Source organism: Triturus cristatus, chromosome 8 (genome assembly GCF_964204655.1).
Source record: "Triturus cristatus chromosome 8, aTriCri1.1, whole genome shotgun sequence".
Classification (NCBI taxonomy): Eukaryota; Metazoa; Chordata; class Amphibia; order Caudata; family Salamandridae; genus Triturus; species Triturus cristatus.
Window position 1 is genome coordinate 1700215036 of NC_140591.1, and position 20303 is coordinate 1700235338.

General features: G+C 45.0%; 1 protein-coding gene across 5 annotated transcripts in view; it reads right to left on the bottom strand.

Annotated features, from left to right (window-relative positions):
* Positions 1 to 20303, bottom strand: part of LOC146808643 (uncharacterized) — a 153394-nt gene that overhangs the window by 119501 nt on the left and 13590 nt on the right. For 3 of the 5 annotated variants that reach the window (XR_014968023.1, XR_014968024.1, XR_014968021.1), the window contains exon 2: positions 6954 to 7077. The gene's annotated coding sequence lies outside the window, so the exon portion shown is untranslated. Of the gene's footprint in view, positions 1 to 4172; positions 6398 to 6953; positions 7078 to 15681; positions 16337 to 20303 lie in introns of those variants that run through there. The other 2 variants (XR_014968022.1, XR_014968025.1) reach the window with 2 other exon arrangements.

A 20303-nucleotide genomic window follows, 5' to 3' on the forward strand; every position in this document is an offset into this window, starting at 1 on the left:
ACCTGGCTGTTCGATCAGTAGCGCCCCCCCCCCCAGCGCCTTGAGACCCTCGCGGGTGTGTAGTGCGCTTTACAAATGACTGATTGATTGATTGACTTCTTTGGTCCCCTTAACAATGGACATCATTTGATGGTGGTTATTGATGAATACTCCTGTTTTCCATGAGTAGGTCTCTCATCAATCACTCAGCAAAGAGTCATCGAGAGGTTAGATGGTAATTTTGCTGCATGGGGTGTTCCTTCAATCCTGAAGTCTGACAATGGCCCCCTTTCAACAGTCGAAAATTCAAAGACTTTCTTAATCATCTCAATGTGAAGCATCAGAAAAGCACACCTCTCTGGCCACAGGCAAATCGTGTGGTTGAACACCTTATGAGAACACTCAAAAAGGCTGTCCAGTATGGTGCATTAGAGACGCTCAAACTCAAGTTAGCTCTGCATTCTGCTACTTTGATGTTCAGGAGAGCCGTAATGATCAACGTACCTCAATGGACCAATGAAAGATCTATCACAGAGAATGAACTTCGTCAAACGGACTTGAGTCGGAAACAAAAGATGAAAGAGTATGCAGACAAACGCAGATGTGCCAAGCGCACTACTTTCACCAAAGGAGATTGAGTATTAGTATGACAACAGCGAAAACACAATCTGATGCTTCCATTGATGCTGCTCTTCAAAGTTGTGACTAATAAAAGACACATGGTGACTGTCCACCATCCTGGAAAGTCCAGTAAGCGAGATTCTTTGCACTACAGGCATCTGCCTCGTCATTCACCAGTTCCTGATGTCAACAACCAGACTGGTTCAATTCAGACTGTTTAGAACCCTTGGACAGCCTTTATCCGTACATCACCAGGGCCGGTCATGGACATTGATCGTTTTTCTTCCCAGCCTCACAAGAAACAATCTCGGCATTTGATTAGAGCTCCATGACGACTTATGGAAAAGTTGTAATCTATATATATTTGCAAAATGTTTTATTTTTTATTTAGCAGAGGGGGGATGTAGTGCTGTGTGAGTTAACAATGGCTGAACACTTATGTTTCCTGATGGACGCCGTAAAACTGTGACATAAGTATTCGGGTGTGGTGAATAGAGTTTATATTTAGAATGTTCAGTACACAGTTACACGCAGAGGAATAAAGACGTGTAATAACAAGCTCTGTGTGTGGTGTATTCATTTAAGAGTCCCTAGCCCGGGGAGGACGCTGCAACCACCTGTGTATTTTAATGTCCCAGCCGAACATAAAGAAGCTAAGACTCCTGAAGCTGGTATTTTAACCCTTACATGTACATATTTTAAACAAGCATTTGCAATGCAATAGGTCTCGCATTACTGATAGTTTGAGGTATCGGCGTTGCAAATAATAATGCCAATATCTTATACTTTCAGTAATGCGAGACCTAGTGTATTGCAAATGCTTGCGTACTGAGCCAGGAACCAGCATTGTATGTCTCAGCGCACGCCAGCTGCTCCTAGAGGTCCTTAGTGAGCAAGGCACCAGCACTGCCTGTCTAGGTGCAGTACCGCAAGCTGCTCCTAGAGGCCCCTAGTGAGCACCATAAATATTTGGTCACATATGGTACTGCACCCTACAGAAGATATGGTAAATCCACCCTACCCATAATGCTTTGTATGTACCACCAAAGTGTTCACTTTCTGTACATTCAAATACCTATGTCCATATATACAATTAGTAGCTTTGAAATGTGACAAAAGAATTATTATTTTAATTCCGGATTAGGTTGTACTCTGTGGAGCTGATGATGGGAAATTTATAGAAGGTTGAATAAAAATGTGAGATGTGCTGGCTGGCGAGTAAAGTAACCACTGCCAACCTAGTTTAGGACCAAGTGAGTGTTCTGTCTGAAGGACTTTAAGAAAATAGTGTCTTGAGGCTGTAATTAAAACCAAGGGCGTAACAACACATGTTACAGGAGGTGTCCTCATGGGAGGTTACAAGAAGAGACTAGGCGGTACTAAGGAGGTACTAGTAAGCCTAATGACCAATGAAAAGCCACCATTTACAAAGGACAAGGACTGGAGCCAATTAAAAAGATGGGCGGAAAGTAGGCAGAGCTTTATGCCCATATCCTGAATACAGCATGTCTCGAAGAGACAGCGCAAGCGCTGCCTAGGCGAGACCTAAAAAACCATGTATAAATGGTACTTTAAAATGTGTTTTAGAGCTGTGTTAATGATCCCTGACTAATAATTCAACAAAGGTGGAAAAACCATGTTACAAATTTAGACATTTAGGGCCATATGTATCAAAAAAGAGTTTTGCGATTCTCAAATTGCGATTTTTAGCGAATCGCAAAATGCAATGTATGTAGGATTTACAAAAAAATTTGTGAATCCTACATATTCCTTATTTGCAAATCGCAAATTGAGATTCGCAATTAAGGAATGCCTTCCCATTCATTCCTATGGGCTAGGAGGCCCATAGGAATGAATGGGAAGACATTTTCAATTTGCGATTACCAATTAGAGAATTGCGAATTGAGAATGCAATTTGAAGGTTGCAAGGGTGCCAAAAGGACACCCTGTTGCACCCCTGAAATATGTTGCGCACATACATGCCCTAAGGGCATGTATGTGCGACATATGGCACTTTTAAAAATTCAAAAAGTGCTTTTTTAAAGAAAATCGCAAATTACCACCAACTTGAAGTTGGTGGTAATTTGCAAATACTTAAGGCCAAATAGCAAATTTCTGGTGCTTCCAGAATTGCATTAAGGAATCGCAATTTGCAATTCCTTCATTGCATTCGCAAAATAGAGAATCGCAAATTTTGCAATTCTCTATTTTGCGAAGCCTTTTACATGATACATCCCAAAGGCTTTTTCCTATTCTCAAACGGTCCGATTCTGAGAATCTGCCCGCTTGCAAACGGGAAAAAGGCTTGATACATATGGCCATTAAAGTCCTATTTAGTATGTCCGGGCCTTGGCAAATTCTTAAAAGGTGGCAATCCTATAAGATGAGCAATGTTCATTGTGATGCGAGGCAATTCTATGTCAGTCCACGGAGGCTCTGATTATGCTTCCCTTTGCTTTACTGGCAAAACAGCAGCCAATGAAAACTTTAAACTGGCATACCCCGGAAGGACAACCCCCTCCATAGTATGAAATATTTGCGCATGTGTGTGAGTGCGCGATCCTTTGATGATATTTGTGGTGCTTCGGCGCTCGGGGTGGCATTTCTCCTTTTAGTGGAGTGGGAGCAGGACAGACGCGCGCTGCGCACTTGAGGGGGCAGTTCCTTTCACATGCCACGCGGTCCGCGCATGCACGAACGCCTGTTTCGGAGATTTCATTACCGATCGGGTTTTCGCACATTCCGGATTGATTCTGCCTCCACCCTCAGTCCTTGAAAAGCCCGACGAGGCGCAAAAGCATATTAAGGCACTGCCTTAGGGGAAATAGGGGTGGCTCCCTCCACACTTGATTAATACTCACTGGACCAAGTTGGTTATATTGATTAGTTGCATGGTGAGTTATACTAAATTCTAGGGACAGTTTAGTCAGGTTGCCTTGGTTTTCAGTGACACCCCTGGGCCTTCCCATGCCCACCCCCCCCCTGAAGTTCCTCCATACCTCCTAGTCTAGACAAAGGCGTATTACGCCGAGGAGGGTGATCAGTGGGCAGAGTATAATGACGATGTTGAATATGAGGAGGTCCCCTACGAGCACCAGATGGAGGAACAGCTTGTTGAAGCCCTCGATTCCCATGTCCAGGGTTCAGTGAACAGGTCATTGATCAAAGCCCTGCAGCCCTTTACACAGCCTCTGCAAAATTACAGCAAGCGTAAATTCAAGGATTCCTTGTGCAAATCTTCCCATCATCCCCCGTATGAGGTTAGTGGTGGCCGGTGAGATTTGTAAGTGGTGGAGCGTAAACTTTCAGTGGGAGATGCACCGTGGCGAGCGAGCGAGCCCGAACAACTAAAGGGGGGTTCGGGGGGTTCTCCCCCCCTGAAAATTTTGAAAAATGAGTGGGCAAATGGTGCATTTTCAAGCAAATTTGAGAAGCAAGAAGGCTAATAAAGCTATTATGAAAGTGCAGTTATTACATTAATAAAGGGATGTCATATAACAACATGGTAGCTGCTCATTCAGTATAACCACAGAGCTTTATAACAGACTTCAAGATACAAAGCTGAGAACTTCACAGAATGTTTTTTATTTAAACTGCAAACAACTAAACACACAACTAAACGGGTCACAAACTAACAGCATTCAAGAGGAAATGTTAGGATTAACATATTGTTCACTTTCTGTAGACAAAATCAGCACGTCTGTCTTTAATAGCAGCAAACTTCTCAATAACTTGAACGTTAAAGTCTGGGATTCTTTTGACGAGGTCTCTCTCTATAGAGTGCATTGCTAAAGCATTCAGTCTTTCCTCAATCATGGTGTTCCTCAGGAATGTCTTAATTCTGTTCAAAGTGGAAAAACATCGTTCCAACTCTGCTGTTGTCATAGGAGTGGTAGTTACTATTTTTAGTAAAGCCACTGTCTCTGTAAGTGACTGTTCCATATGAAGCTTCTGAATTAAAGCCAGCAAAGAAATGGCGCCAGTGGCCTCTCGATACACATGCATTCCGTACAGTACAGTCAACTCAGTTTTCAGGTCCTCTTTGTTGAGCATAGGATACGCTCCCACAGCCTCATTCAGAGCTTGCTCAGGGAAGGAATGATCATAATTTGCAAACTGATCACTTTGCAGTAATGAGGCACTTACCAAATGTTTTTGTAAAAGCAAAACATTCCCGTGCATGCACAATTATAATGTCACATATCTCCTTTGCAATTCGTGCCAGACTGCTGATGTTTTTCCTGCGGTTTGAGAAAGTAGAATCCTTTGGCAGTCTGCTGTCAACCCCATCTCTCACTTTGGTCACGGCAGTGACAAACATACTGGCATCTCTTTGCACAGAGACAGTATCTATGGCTCGTGTTTGTAACTGGTTGTATAATGTGTCGACAGGAAGCATTATTTCATGAAATAGAAACAGAAAGAACTGAAACTCTCTGTCTTGTAGAGTTCTAGCAAAGCCACGGTCTTCATTCCGACTTCGGTATTCAAAGTCAGGATTGGCTTCTATGGCGTCAAAACATTTCTCCAGATCCTCCCTGTGTTGGAATATTAGCTTGATTGTACGTATGTGAAAGTTCCAACGAGTTGTGGGTCCCCTTGGAAGCCTTTTCGCCACAATTTCCTGAAGTGCTTCCGTTCTTTTGGGGGAACGTGAGAAGAATGCTGCCATGCCTCCTACATCCAAAAAGAAAATTTGTGCCTCAGAGATCTTTGATACTGCCTGTTGCATAATAAGATTAAGTTGGTGGACGTAACATTGCACATAATGGCCATTAGGGTACACATCTCAAAAAATGTTCTGTACTCCTCCAAGGCTTCCACTCATTACTGACGCACCATCATAGCTTTGTGCAATAAGTTTTTGTTTTTGAGGCTGCTCTGGAAAAATCAAGTTCAGTTCACTCAGTATAGCTGAAGTAATGGTTTCTGCACTAGAGTCTCATAAATGTGTGAAACCATAGACTCTCTCCACAACTTTACTGTCATCAAGGTACCGAAAGACTAATACAGACTGTGTTTTGTGGCCACATCAGTGGTGTCATCAGCCTGAATAGCCACAAAGTCTGTGTTTTTGATCTGTTGGACAATATGGCTTCTCAAAATTTCAAGCTTACACTCAAGGAGTTCATTTTGTTTCGTTTTAGAGGTGCCCTTAAAGACTGTAGCTCTTTCTAAATGTGCTTTCATTTCATGGTCTATGCTTGCTATTAAATCCACAAGGCCTCTGAATATTCCAGGATTTGATGAACTTTGAGATTCATCTTGGCCTCGCAATGCCAGTTCGAAAGCACCACAGAAACTAGTGCAATCTATTATTTTTGACAGTATGTGTCTATTCCAATCGACTGCTTCATTGTGCTTCTGTATTGTTTTGCGGTACGCGTCGTTTATGCAGGCTTCAATCGGTGTGTCTCCCAACATTCACAGTCTCGTCAGGTTTTCCATATGGATTCTTGTGTGTGCATGCTTCTTTGTTTTGTCAGACAAATGCTTCAAGTCTATTACACCTTTTTTTGACCAAGGAACCTCAACACCAAACAGCAAGCAGGGGAAGCAGAACAGAGAATTTGTTAAAGTAGACCCTGTAAGCCAATCCACTTTTGTGTACCAGGTGTTTGAGAATGTACGTTTGTAAGACTTCCCTCTGTCTTGAGACGTGTGTTGTAGTTGTAGGTCGGGCCGATCAGGTCCTAATCGTTTTACAGTTAGTTGTTCTTCAAGACTCAGTCGACCGAATGGCCTTGCAAGTATCTGTTCGACTGTATTCATGGTGTCTTACGAATATTAAAGGTACCTGTCAATAATCAAAGTACAATGTATACGGTTTGGTGCAAAAACATAAAATTTCTCTATAAAATACATATCTTGTGCATTATTGCAATATATCTCCAACAGCTCCCCTTTGCACAACTTGATTTTTAAAAATACTGCCTTATAGCCTGCTGCCTCTGTGTGCCATACTAGCTGCTTAAAGCCCTGAAGCAGACATGTCTCTTGTGACAGGTGAGGGCCTATAACAAGACATGGGAGAGGGCCTTTAACAACTGGTACAGCCAGAGGCCGCTGGGCTATAAAGCTATTATTGCAGTCCACCCACTGAGGGTTCTACATTAAAAAGGTAGGAACAGAAAAACAAACAATGGGAAGTTGGAGCTGAGAGCTGACACCTGCCATTATAACACCTGAACCACTTCATTGTTTTCAGTGGAACTCGTAACATTCCAATCAGTGCCATCGTTTAATACTGATTACACAGTTCCATGCCTCAAATTGATCCTGGTGTGCACCCACCGACCACTTACATAGCCTTTAACTAACATGTAAAAAACATATAGCATCCGTCTCCTTACCTTAAACATTGGAGTTGTTGTGTTGTGGGGGTGCAAGAGCGGCAAAGTAGGCTGGGTTCTGTACAGGTCCAGGGCCCTGTTCTTTGCCCAAAATTATATAGAGCGCGTCAGCCTTTACCAGATGCTGAAAAGAAGATTATAACATAATTAGTACTAAATACATTAATTATAAACGCTTATTCTTTGTGATTTTCATGAACCCGATGATTTCAGTCAGTCTTAGCAGCACTACAGCCTTCATTCATGGCAGGCAGACCACATCGCAGACGGAGACCTTTACCCAAAGGCCGCGCACGCACTTTGTCACATGCTGGAAGCGGGCCTGGGGTCGGTGCTGATGGTAAGCTTTTAATTTATGATCCAGTTTCAGATGTTTAATGCCCTCTTTGATCAGGTCACTGACACTACTGCACAGCCAATCGTCCAAAATTCTAAATGTGTTTACATCTATAAATTTTCATGGATAGTGAAGTGTGTTTTCAATATTCCAACACAACCGCAGCTCACTACTATTAATGCAAATAATGTCTGTGATGCCCGCCATTTCTCCTGTGTTTGAGGCTGTGAGCTGCCCTGAGATACTGTTTTCCTCTAAAAGAAACTTTTTTAAGGATGTTGCATCAAACTTAAACTAAGCAACATTTTTCTGCTAAATGTCTCTAGGCTAAGACTAGTCCCACACATCACCCACATTTAAAACAAATGACAGGAATAAATGCATGCAAAGTATTCCCAAAAATCTGTTTGAGTATCATAAGCTCATCAGAAGGCTGCAGAACAGAGCTCTCTGTGCACATCTGAGAAGCTGAAGTATCCAGGGCCTTGCGTCAGACACCTAGATGTGCAGTCTGCCACCACATTTATCAGCTGCTTTACATATTCCGAACTCAGACACAGATTTGCAAAATTGTTTATGGACGGAAAATGGATTCCATATTAATGAGGCATTATGTGTGCCATCTTCCCCCAGGCTCCATAAAAGAGTATTTATGGCCCGGGGTCACCGGTAATTTAAAATTAGAGCGCATTTAAGGCGCAGAGAATATGTACTGACTGCTCAGGCCTGGCATCATGGAAGCATCCACACGCAGCGTGCCAGCAGGGCATAGCTTCAGAAACATGATTCCTTCTAGATAGAAATGTTTCTGAAGCTGCGCCCTGTCAGTGGCACGCACCTCTGAGCAATATACACGCGTTGTGTTGTGTGCCAGCAGGGCCTAGCGTCAAAAACATTTCTATCATTTTTGAAGGTAGGCCCAGTGCTGGCCCTCGGTGTGTCAGAGGTGCGGCGTCACGTGTGGCAGGGCTTGTAGCAAAGTGGGCTTTCTAAATCAACATAAGTGAGGCTGATTGTAATTCGCATCGCACTTTGATGAGCTGCAATTTGCAAACGCAGATATGGTGGTCTGCAAGAGACGCCAACCCCTGCCCTGTGCCTGCTGTTACATTACGAAAAGGGAGAAACATTTTTTAAGAGCCAGTTTCCATAAAGGGAGGTACAGGTTCTGCTTGAGAGAATGAGAGCCACTCGCCTTGGAGAATCAGAGCATAACACCACAACTGCCGTGAGTATGGATATTTGAGCAACGGTTGTCGTCCAGAATTGAGGTTACAAACCACTAACACATGTGAAGATTGATTGTGCAATGTGCTTCACGATTAATAAGGAACGCCCGTTTCACGCTATTCATAAATGAAAACATTTGAGTCAATTGGAAAGGTATATCTGGTATTTCGGGGCTGCCAAGAGTTTTTGTACACCCTAAAAGAAACAATCGATCGTGTAAACGGACTTTTTAACACATTAGAGGTGCACTGATGCATGTGATATCCTCCGGCTGGGTAGCGTTGCAGTCTACCCGCCCTCGGAGGTCTCACGTTAGTGCTGGCGCGTGTCGTCACTCGCTAAGTATCAATAAAGGGGCGTGGCTCAGCTCCAGCAGTCGGGACCACATGGTTAACTAAGCACGCTGTGTCCAGAGTTAATTGTGGCCGCCGCCTGTACGCGTGGCGAACTTCACACTGGCGACGAGGCGGTAACGAGCCCTAATTGCTGCTATTGGTGTGCTGAATTCCTTGAGTGGCCTGAGCCTTCGATCCTGGCATTGCAGCCACGTGGGAGCCAGCTGACCTGTGCAGACCTGCTATTGCTCAGTACAAGCCAGCTACCTCCGGTGAAGGGCCTGCAGCCCTTGGGGGTGCCTGGGTGGACTAGGAGCCATCTCTTGACCCCCTCTGTCAGAGTTCACGCACGTGAGTACCCAAGCAGCCTAGAAGAGGTGGGTGTCACAGTGAGGCCAAGCACCCACAGAACGCAGGGGAGAAGCTGTGATAGTGAGGCCAAGCCCCCACAGAACGCAAGGGAGAAGCCCGACAATGCCACCGTCACTCTTGGCCAGGCGGCTGCCGCCGCACCCAGGTGGGAGGCAGTGCACGTGCCGTGACGTGTGGCCGCATCTGCGTCAGCATGGCATCGATCCAGGCTATTGAGCCCTTTGTGGTGGATGGTGCCCCCTCATCCCTCGCCCCGCGATGGAGGGACTGGACCGACCGTCTCCAGATCTATTTTGAAGGGGCAGGCATAGCCCGGGACAGGCGCAGAGCCCTACTTCTACACCTAGGGGGCAAGGACATACACCGCATTTCCAAGACACTAGTGGAGGGCACACCCAAAATGTATGTGATGTTGCTCAATGCCCTAAATGCGCACTTCGAGCCGATGACGAACAAGCACTATGAAAAGTTCATCTTTCGCCAGGCAAAGCAGGAAGTGGAAGAGTCATTGGACACGTTCCACCAGCGTTTGAAGGAACTGGCAAGCACGTGCGGCTTCCAAGACGAACATGAGGAGATCCGGGTTCAAATAATACAGGGATGCTACTCGTCCAAGCTCAGAGTGAATATCCTTCAGGAGTCAGGCAAATCCTTGGCTGACATCCTCACCCTGGGCCGGTCAAAAGAACTGTCGCAAGCCAGAGCATCCCATATGGAGGCTGGCCTGCACCGACCCATCAAGACGGAACAAGTCAACGTGGTGGAAAAGGCGAACTTGGTGAGACCCAAATCATGCCAAAACCCAGGGAAAAGACAGCAAGACAAGAAGAAGGAATGTGGCTACTGTGGAGGCACACCCCATTGCATGCAGGACTTCCCGGCGAGAGGGTAGCGGTGCACAGCTTGTGGATGGATGAACCACTTTGCAGCAGTATGCAGGTCATCAAAGTCCCGGAAAGAAGCAGCACAGACAGTGGCCGAAGCACAAGACAGTGAAGACATGGACGATGACACGGGAGACTACCTGGTCCATTATGTATTCGCGGTAGACCAACCACGACGGAAGAGACGACGACTTCCAAGGTACAGACTCAAGATCCACCACCAGGACGTAAGAGCCACAATAGACACAGGGGCCTTGATCGAAATGATGGCTGCCAATGTATACAACCAACTAAGCCCACTCCCACCTTTGCACGAAGCAAAGATCAGGGTATTTGCCTACGGACAGATGACACCCATCCAACTCATAGGATGTTTCAAAACGGAGCTTTGGCACCAGGACGTCAAGATCCCCACCACAGTGTATGTGACCAAAGAAGGAAGTGGAATGCTGGTAAGCGGACAGACAGCAGAAGAGCCGAAACTGATCTCCTTTGCCTTTGCGGTACAAGAGGAGGAACTAGAGGCCATCATGGAAGAGTTTGAAGACATCTTCAAGGGCATTGGATGCCTGAAAGGGAAAGAAGTCTCTCTCAACATTGACCCGTCAGTCCAACCGGTAGCGCTGAGGCACAGGCGCATTTCGTTCCACATTCGAAAGAAGGTCGAAGAAGAGCTGGAAGCACTGGAGAAGCAAGGGATTATAGAGAAGGTCAGTGGACCCACCCCATGGGTATTCCCGATCATAGTGGAATGAAAGCCAAAACAGCCAGGGCAGGTCCGCATCTGTGTCGACATGCGCCTCCCAAACACCGCTGTAAAAAGGGAATGCCACCTAACCCCTACCATCGACAACATCCTGGGGGAATTAAACGGCACCGTGTGGTTTTCAAAGATGGACCTACGGTCCGGCTATCACCAACTGCCCCTATACCCGGACTCTCGATACATCACTACTTTCTCTACACACGTCGGCTTCCAGAGATACCGATGCCTCAATTTCGGGATCTCGAGTGCCGCGGAGGTGTTCCAGAACACCATCCGTGAAGTCCTCAGCGGACCCCCGGGGGTTTTGAACGTAAGTGACGACCTGTTGGTATATGCATCATCAATGGAAGATCACCACCGTTGACTTCGCAGTGTACTCCAAAGGAACAAACAGTCTGGACTGACCCTGCACAAAGAAAAGTGCCTGTTCTTAAAAAACAAGATCAGCTTCTTTGGCTACACGTTTTCCGACAAAGGGGTGGCCCCTGATCCTGACAGGGTGCGAGATGTCCAGGAAGCCCCAGCACCCTCCAACATCTCAGAAGTAAGGAGCTTCCTAGGGATGGTAAACTTCTGTGGGCATTTTGTCCTGGACTTATCCAACCTCACAAAGCCCCTTAGGGAACTGACGCAGTCCACCACCACATGGCAGTGGGGCCCTGACCAGGAACAAGCTTTTAAGGACACCAAAGCAGCCCTCTCGGCAGACACCACGCTGTCGTACTTCGACCCGGCCCAGCCCACCAATGTCACCGTTGACGACAGTCCCCACGGGCAAGGGGCCGTGCTCACGCAGTTACAAGGCAATGGGGAGTGGGCCCCAATCGCATACGCGAGCCGCTCCCTGATGGACACGTAACAGCGCTACTCGCAGATAGAGCGAGAAGCAATTGCCATCCATTGGGCCTGTCGGCACTTCCATGTCTATGTGTATGGCCATCCATTCACAGTCTCCACCGACCACAAGCCCCTCATTCCCCTGTTTCAAGGGTCAGCATCCAAGTCTCCCCCGAGGATTGAAAAATGGATCCTTCAACTGCAGGGGTATGACTACAGAGTGGAATACAAGCCCGGCTCGTCCAACCCTGCGGACTACCTATCGAGACATCTGAGGGCCGCAACTAAAGCAGAAGAAGAGGATGCTGAGGACACTGAAGAATATGTCCGATTCATAGCGGAAAGATCCCGACCACTTCCGATGAGCTTTGACGCTATCGTGGAAGCCACCCGGAATGATGAATGCCTGCAACTGGCCATTGTCGCAGTTCAAGAAAACGACTGGTGCCCCATCCAGTCCACTATGACCAGACGGACGCCACAAGCGAAGACCATCCTGGAGTCAATCATGCGGATCAAGGACGAACTTTCGGTCGACAGCAGTGGTTGCCTACTCAGAGGTCCGTGACTGGTGATCCCATCAAGCCTTGCTCAACAAGCCATAGACCTCGCGCACAGAGGACGCCAAGGCATGGTAAAAACAAAGAGTCGGCTGAGAGCCAAGGTGTGGTTCCCGGGGATGGACACAATGGTCAAGCAGACAGTCAGACCGTGCTCATGGTTCCAGGTATCGGGCCAACCAGATCGTCCTCACCCCGTCATCACTGAGGACAACCCCCACGGCCATGGGAGTGCATTAGTGTTGACTTTGGACATCTCCCAGATAGGCACTACGCCCTGGTGATGATCGATGATTACACAAAGTATCCAGAGATTGAAATCGTGGGAAGTCAGACAGCCATGGAAGTGAGTACCAAAATGAAGAAAACCATTGCAACTCACGGAATCTTCGAGGTGGTGAGAACGGATACGTCCACCTTTCCAGGGGCAAGAATTTGCAGACTATCTCAAGGCCTGAGGCATTCAACACCGAAAAGTGACCCCGCGCTGGCCCCAAGCAAACGGGGAAGTAGAGAGATTCATGTGCACTCTCAACAAGGTGATTCGCATTGCACATGCTGACGGAGCGCCCCTAGGGAGAGCCATCTACAGTTTCCTGAGAGAATACTGTTTGACGCCCCATCTCACGACCAAGGCAGTCCCGGGACCAGCAAGCATGGGCCGAGTGGTGCGAGACACCACCCCTCATCACCCACACTGGACCCCGTCTCAGATCGCCACTGCAAAAGTCCTAGCCAACCGGATCAGTACCAATGACCAAGCCAGCATCGACCGACAAGCAAAAACATCGACCCTTCATGTAAGGGACAGGGTCTATGTCAAAGACAGGTACCCAGGGAGCAAATTCCGGCTTCCCTTTGAATGACGGCCCTGGACAGTGATCCGCCGAACCGGCACGCTGATAACAGCCCAGAGAGGGACCGAAGAACTCACACGCAACATATCTTTCTTCAAAAAAGGTACATGCCGGAACTCCTGACCAGCCAATATCGGACAGTACGGATGCAAGACCAAGTCAAAGGTCCGTGGAAGAAGAGGTGGATGGTGGCCAGGTGATGATCCCAATGTAAGATCTGGATGGATCGGACAGAGGCAACCCATCGCTGTTCGGAACTCCAGACAAAGGACTGCCAGGTTCCCCAGTGAGATCTCCAGCGGGCTGGGTATCGCAGGAAGTTGCCCAGTCCCTACCATCCTCACGGGGAGAACATTACAGATCTGGCCTGAGGAGCAATCTGGCTCCCTCCTCCCGCCTAGCAGGATTCCTGGTGTGATAAACCAAGGACTCGCAGCGGACAGTGTCTGGTAACAGATCTATACGTTTAATGTTTTGTTTATTGGTTAATAAAGGTTGGAAGGAATATCCTCTGGCGGGGTAGCGTTGCAGTCTACCCGCGCTCGGAGGTCTCACGTTAGCGCTGGCGCGTGTCGTCACGCACTAAGTATAAATAAAGGGGCGTGGCTCGGCTCCAGCAGTCGGGACCACACGATTAACTAAGCACGCTGTGTCCACAGTTAACTGCGGCCGCAGCGTGCTAAGTACTCACGCGTACGGGGCAAACTTTACAATGCATATTTGTGAAGTTGTGAAGCACAAACCTAGCTACACAAAGCAAAGGAGCACTGTACTATGCACTGGGCCAGCCAGACAGACTGAACCAGTCTGAGTTATTACTAACAATCTTTGAAGTGCAGAGTGAGTCACTCTGCACTTCAAAGAGTGTTAGTGTTGGGAACGCCACCCAAAGGCAATTGAAGAACTGCTTTTGATGAAGCGAGCGAAGGCGCCCATTTGCTGTGTGCTGCTGGCCTTTAATTGTAGAGACTGAGAGAACTCCTTGGCGCCACAATTGGTTAATATGGTGGTGGTATCATATATATTTTGCATAAAATGCATAGAGGGACTAAGGGGCACCGAAGTGACCACCGAAGGTGAGATGACTGAACAACAAGTAACACTATGGCAAGCTTCCCAGCGCTTGATCTTTCAAACTATTAAAAGCGCAGCCTTAAAACGCCTCTGGGGGAGGATTGGAGTGTGAACCCTTTAAAAAGTAAATACATTGCTGGCATACCCTATCAGTCGCCGCCGCTGGAAGCATTTTATTTTCAAAGCATTATCGTATCGCACATACAGTGCAGGCTGCGGGTCTCATAGCTGTAACGCCGTGTGAGGGAAAAGGCTGTCGGGTCATGAGCTGGCCTGGAGGATATTAAAGGCTGGTGACTGAGTGAGAGTCTGAGAGGTGTGGAAGGGGAGGTAGCGAGAGTAAAAGCAGAGCGGACGACCCCGAGGGAATGTAAACTTTGGAAAATCATAACATTTTTACGGCATCCCCTGAATGAAACCCCTAGGGGGACCAGAGCAAGACAGACTGCTGAGCTCACAGAGTATGAGCCCGTCCAAACCCTATTAACAGGCATCTAAATTATGAGGGCCATTTTTAGATAAATTGTTCCAGAAAAATTATACTGTTCCCCCTAATCTCCGCCACCAACTTAATTAGTTCTTCCAATCGGTGATTAACTCCAGTGCTGCTGTGAGAGCCCCTCTGGGCTGGCATGCCCATTATTACGACAAAGTTAGAAAAAGAAGGTTCCCTTCAGATGAGGTCCAAATTCAGCAACTCACACTCCAATCTCACTTCTATTCCACACACACTCGCACCTAATGATTAAGGCACTTATAAATCAACTACTTATTTTAGTAAAAATGTTCATCTATTTTATTCAATAAAAGAAAAATTATTTTTATACAATTACATGTGATACACCAACTTCAAAAGACATACAAATTCATTACATTCAAAACACACAATCCTCTAAAGGTACAATTAAAAAGGTACAATTCAAAAGGAGAATCCACAAAGACAATACACTATGTCTTGTATGTGTTAATTAGGCTATACATGTAGACAATGCTCCAGCGGAAAAGGTCAAATTTACATATCCTCCCTGCGTCACAGATACGTCACCACACAAGCTCATTCATTGGTGGGGCCCATAACACCAACACTCATACGTCTCAATCAAATCTGCACACAGGAGGAAAGAAGCGCTGGACATGTGGGGGGTACCTTATTACCTATAGAAATAAATATTTTACATTATCTACAATTTATACATCGGCATTTATAGAATCCTAACTTTAACATCAAGGCACTCCACCACTTGGTCGATGGACCAATTAGTTGGACAGGTTGATGGGGATTTAGAACCAGCTAAAACACATTTAAAGTCTTAGATCCTTAATTAATAATCTTCAAAGAAAAATCACAAACTCATTTCAGTTAATAAATGTTTTAGTTTATCTAATAAATTTCACCTTCATTGACATAATCATCATCATTATAAATTCAGAAATTTAGATCACATTAACATGATTCAATATGACATTTATATTTACCTAATCTTGGATTCTAGTGACCTTTCTCCCGCAACTTGTTAGCCCTGCATAAGCCAAGCCTTTCCGCTATAACCCTATAATCGAATGCAGGCTACAACCCAGTTAGTCCGGAGACAAAGTTATTTTGCCCTGCACGATATAGTCCCCAAAGATCTCCAGGGACCTGACCCTCGTGTAAGCAATCGATCACGCACGTTCGGGACACCCTTCTGGAACGCACTAGTCTAGACCCTCTCCTATGGTTCCCATTTTATAATAAATTTCAACGTAATCGGCTGCAATTTCTAAAATTCAAGCAATTGGATTGGCTGAGCCCTTCAAATTGTTATATGGTCCTCAATTCTCGCCTCCCCGGTTCTCAGGGAAGTGGCTTATGTCATTCTTTTAGTTCATAAAGTTTCTTGTGCGAAAAGGTCTGAAGTAACCACACGCCGATTTCAACGAATATATTGTTCCTTTTGTTATTTCACCCTTCTTGAACTTTGGCAGTCCTCCACATTCCTATCCTTGACAAGGAACACTGTGCTGTGGATCGAAGGACGCCTGGAGATCTTCAGAGCCATCTGAGTCTGCGCAGTAGATATCACGCTCACACGACAGTGGCCACCTCCGAACTCCATTTTGAATTTTGCGGCCTAGTAGGCCCGAATGCCAACTTAAGCAAAACAAACATAAAGAATAATTAATATGTGGAAATGAAGAGTCTAACCCACACTAATTCCTTTATATATTAGTATTTTCCTAGCTTATAACAACATTTAAAGCAATATCACCACAAATCCCACTAAATTTCAATTGAGTTTTTTATGGAAATGATTTCAGTGTCCTTACACCATGTTAAATCACATCTTTGTTTCCCTCATTTCATCCTCTCTTGTTCTCTTATACATATTGTCTTTCAATTCTTCCAGTTCTATATCTCCCAATTCTCTCTCTTTCTCTCGTTTCTTGGCAATTTCTCTTTTTATTTTATTTTGTAGTTTTCTTCTTTTTATACATACACATCCTAATCTCAAGATTAATACTAGTATCACTATAAAAGTTACTGGAATTATAATTTTACCTATGAAAGACCTACCTAACTTAATTAAGAAGTTTTTAATAGTAGAATACCCTTTACCAATCTTTTCCCAAACACTTTCAACCTCCAATGGAACAATCTCCTCATGCAAGTCCGTTATATTCTTAATATATATGTCTTTAAATCTTGACTCTCGTCAGGGATATAAGTACAACAATGTTGCACCTTCAGCATTCCACAGACTTCTCCCTCTTTTGCCAGAATAATATCAAGGGCAAGTCGATTTTGCATAACCATGGCTACCATTTCAGAATTTACCAGTAAGAACCCTCCAGCAGTGCTTGTCGATAAGCGATCCACTACTGTAGACAATTTTCTAATTTTATGTGCATTCAGAGATATTCCAACAGCTGGTATCAGTGCTCCAAAAATATCCCCTACAATTTCTGACCAACTTTCCCTCCTTCTACGTGTTAGTTGTCTACCTATCTCATTCTCCCCACTCTTTTCCCTTCCCACATGAAATATGTTTGGGAAGACCAGGCCTAGGTAACATGTGCCATACCAATGGTCCGGACACCGATAATAAGCTTTGTGCCCACAGATAAAATATAATCCAGGGAATACCGGGTCGTTTCCTCCTTTAAATCCCCATCCTCCCATAATTCTATAGGTATCATGGCATTCACTCGCACCTATAAAATAATTATCATACACAGTTTCATTGCTTCTGATACACAATTTTCCTCTCTGAGGCCAATCTAAAGCCATAGCCGGACTTGTTTCTCCTTTCAAATGTTTTTCTCTTTCTACGTCCCAAACTGTTGTATCCCTTTTCCTTTCAGGTATTTTCTTTTGCATCTTAATCCGTCTTTCTTCAACCATCTCCAGAAACGTCTTCTCTACCTTCTTTAGACTACAAGTAAGATTATTTCTAAACACTGCCTCTAAAGTCAATTCTCTAGTCTCTAAGAAATATTCACCTAAAACTTTACCAGGTTTTATCTTGTTTAATTCAGGAATTACAGGTACTTGTGAAAAAATATTATCTACATCTGAGAAATAGTATTCTAATTTTCCGGTTTTATAGAACAAACTTGCTAACACACTACATGTGATACCATAAGTCACAGGAAGGTGGTGATAGGTAACACCTTCTGATACAGATGCCGATAGCTGCATACACATGTAGCAATCTCTAACATCCATGGTCTTCACATACTCATACAATAACTTTGAAAATAAGTTGTTAGAAAAATCTGTTATAGACCTATCCTTATGTGAGTCAGTTCTATCTATCAATTGGGTTGTATAAGTATCATGAATCTTTTCTATATTAGTCTTATTCTCAATATGCTCAAACATCACCTTAAAAGAAACTATCAAAGCTAATACGTTCCAAAGAAGCATTAGTAAACAACAACACACCTTGCACCATCTTCGAAGGAACACACATGTAGATTTTCTACCTTCTGTGTTTGCCATTTCGGAAATGATCAGTGTTTTTGACTTAGCCTCTTTTATTGTCTAAACCCAAGGCTCTAAGCGCCTACTTGGTTCTTTCGGTTATATGTCTTTATTCGGTAATTCAATTTCTCTGCCGTCTTTCACCTCAATCTGGCATTTGATCGTCCTTTATTTTATTTTCACAATCTTGGTTCAGAACCTCCTGAACATCCGTCTCTTCTCCAATATCGGACAAGATAACTCTCAGGATTTCCGAATCTTCTTCCTCCTCAACCACCTCCGGTACCGTCACACCTAGACTGTCTTGGCTGTCTGCTTCCTCTTGTACTTCAGGAAGTGCCACATACGTCCATTCCGGTGACTTATACCTCTGGTTGGGTCTCTTAATTTGTTTTCCCTTCTTCAAGTGCCTCTGATCAGTGTCTCCAGAGTTTTCTTGGCTTGACACCTCATTCACTTGTTCTGCTTTGGAAGACTTTACTCGTGTCAATCGATATCTCAGCCTTTTTACTTTGTTTGGCCAATTTTCCTCCTTTGCTGGCCTTTTCAGCTTATTCACCCTTTCACTTCTTTTGGCTCTCCAGGCTTTTTTCCTTAGGACTCGTCCTTCTTGTACTTCTCCTTCACTATCCTCAGATTCAGCCTCACTTTGATTTTTGTCTTCCGTCGATTTTTCTTCCACAACTTCTTGTTCCCTATTTCTCTTTGTCCCTCCTCGTGTTTCTTCCACGCAGTCTTCCTGCTCACTAACTGCCCCTTCTTCTACCTGGGTGTGTGGCTTCCCTACACCTCCTCTGGGGTCTTCCGCAACAATCTTGCCCTCTCTCTCTGTATCTAATTCCTCACCTTCTACTTCTATGACCTCTGGTGGAGCTTCTCGTGCACTTGCATGTGGAGCCTCTTTATCAAATATTTCCTTAACAGTCTCTTCAATATTCTCCTTTATTTTGTCCTGTTCGTTTTCTTGATCAGGATCTGACTCAGAGCTAGTATCAGAAATCTCCAATCGCCTTCTTAATGGCAAATTCTCTTGTTCTGTAACTTGACTTGGTTTCAACTCTCCTCTTTTCTGAGTTGATCTGGCTCTTGTTTCTTCTGAGTCCGACTCAGAACTGGTATCAGATTCTCCAAAATATTCTTCTTCTTCCGGTCTACCCACTGGACTAGGGATTCGCAGAGTATGACTTGCATGAATCCAGTTCTTTACCCTGGCACATTTCACAGCCGTAGTCGTGGTCAGAATCAATTGGCATGGCTTTCTCCAGCGTGGGACCAGACAATTTCGTCTTCTATGTACTTTTATTCTCACCCAGTCACCTGGACTCAAATCATGAGCTGGCTTCTTTTCAAGAGTGGTTGCATCCGATCCAACCTGATGAAACACAGAATGAACGGAATCAGCCAACCCCTTGCAGTAATCCAACACGAAGTCATCAGATATAGGCAGTAGTTTGTTGACTGGAATGAAAACATGCCTCATTGCCCTACCCATAACAATTTCGTGAGGACTCAATCCGGTAGTCCTGTCAGGGATAGACCTAATAGTCATGAGTGCTAGAGGCAAGACATCAGGTCATTTCAACCCTGTGGCTAAACACATTTTTCCCACTCTGTTCTTAATGGTGCCATTTACTTGTTCTACCACACCAGAAGCCTCTGGACGGTACCACAATGCAGTTTCTGTTGTACATTCAATGCTTCACAAATCAATTTTATTATTTTATTTTTAAAATGTTTTCCTCTATCTGACTCGATCGTAACTGGGAAACCGAATCTAGGAATAAACTCCCTCAATAAGAGTTTGGCTACTGTAACTCCATCACTCCATCACTCCTTCTGGTTGGGTACGCCTCTACCCACCAGGAAACAGACAACAGACAAACCACCACTAGGACATATCTTAGCCTGGTACATGGGGGCATTTCAATGAAGTCAATCTGAATTCTGGTGAAGGGACCTCCTTCCCGTCCTATCGTTCCCAAACTCACCATTGTCTTTCTTACTGGATTGTATTGTTGACATGTGAGACATCTTTGACAAAGGCTTTCTGCTACCAGCCGAAACTTAGCATTATACCATGTCTGTTTGAAAAGTCTGACCATAGCATCCCTTCCTACATGTGCCTGTCCATGGT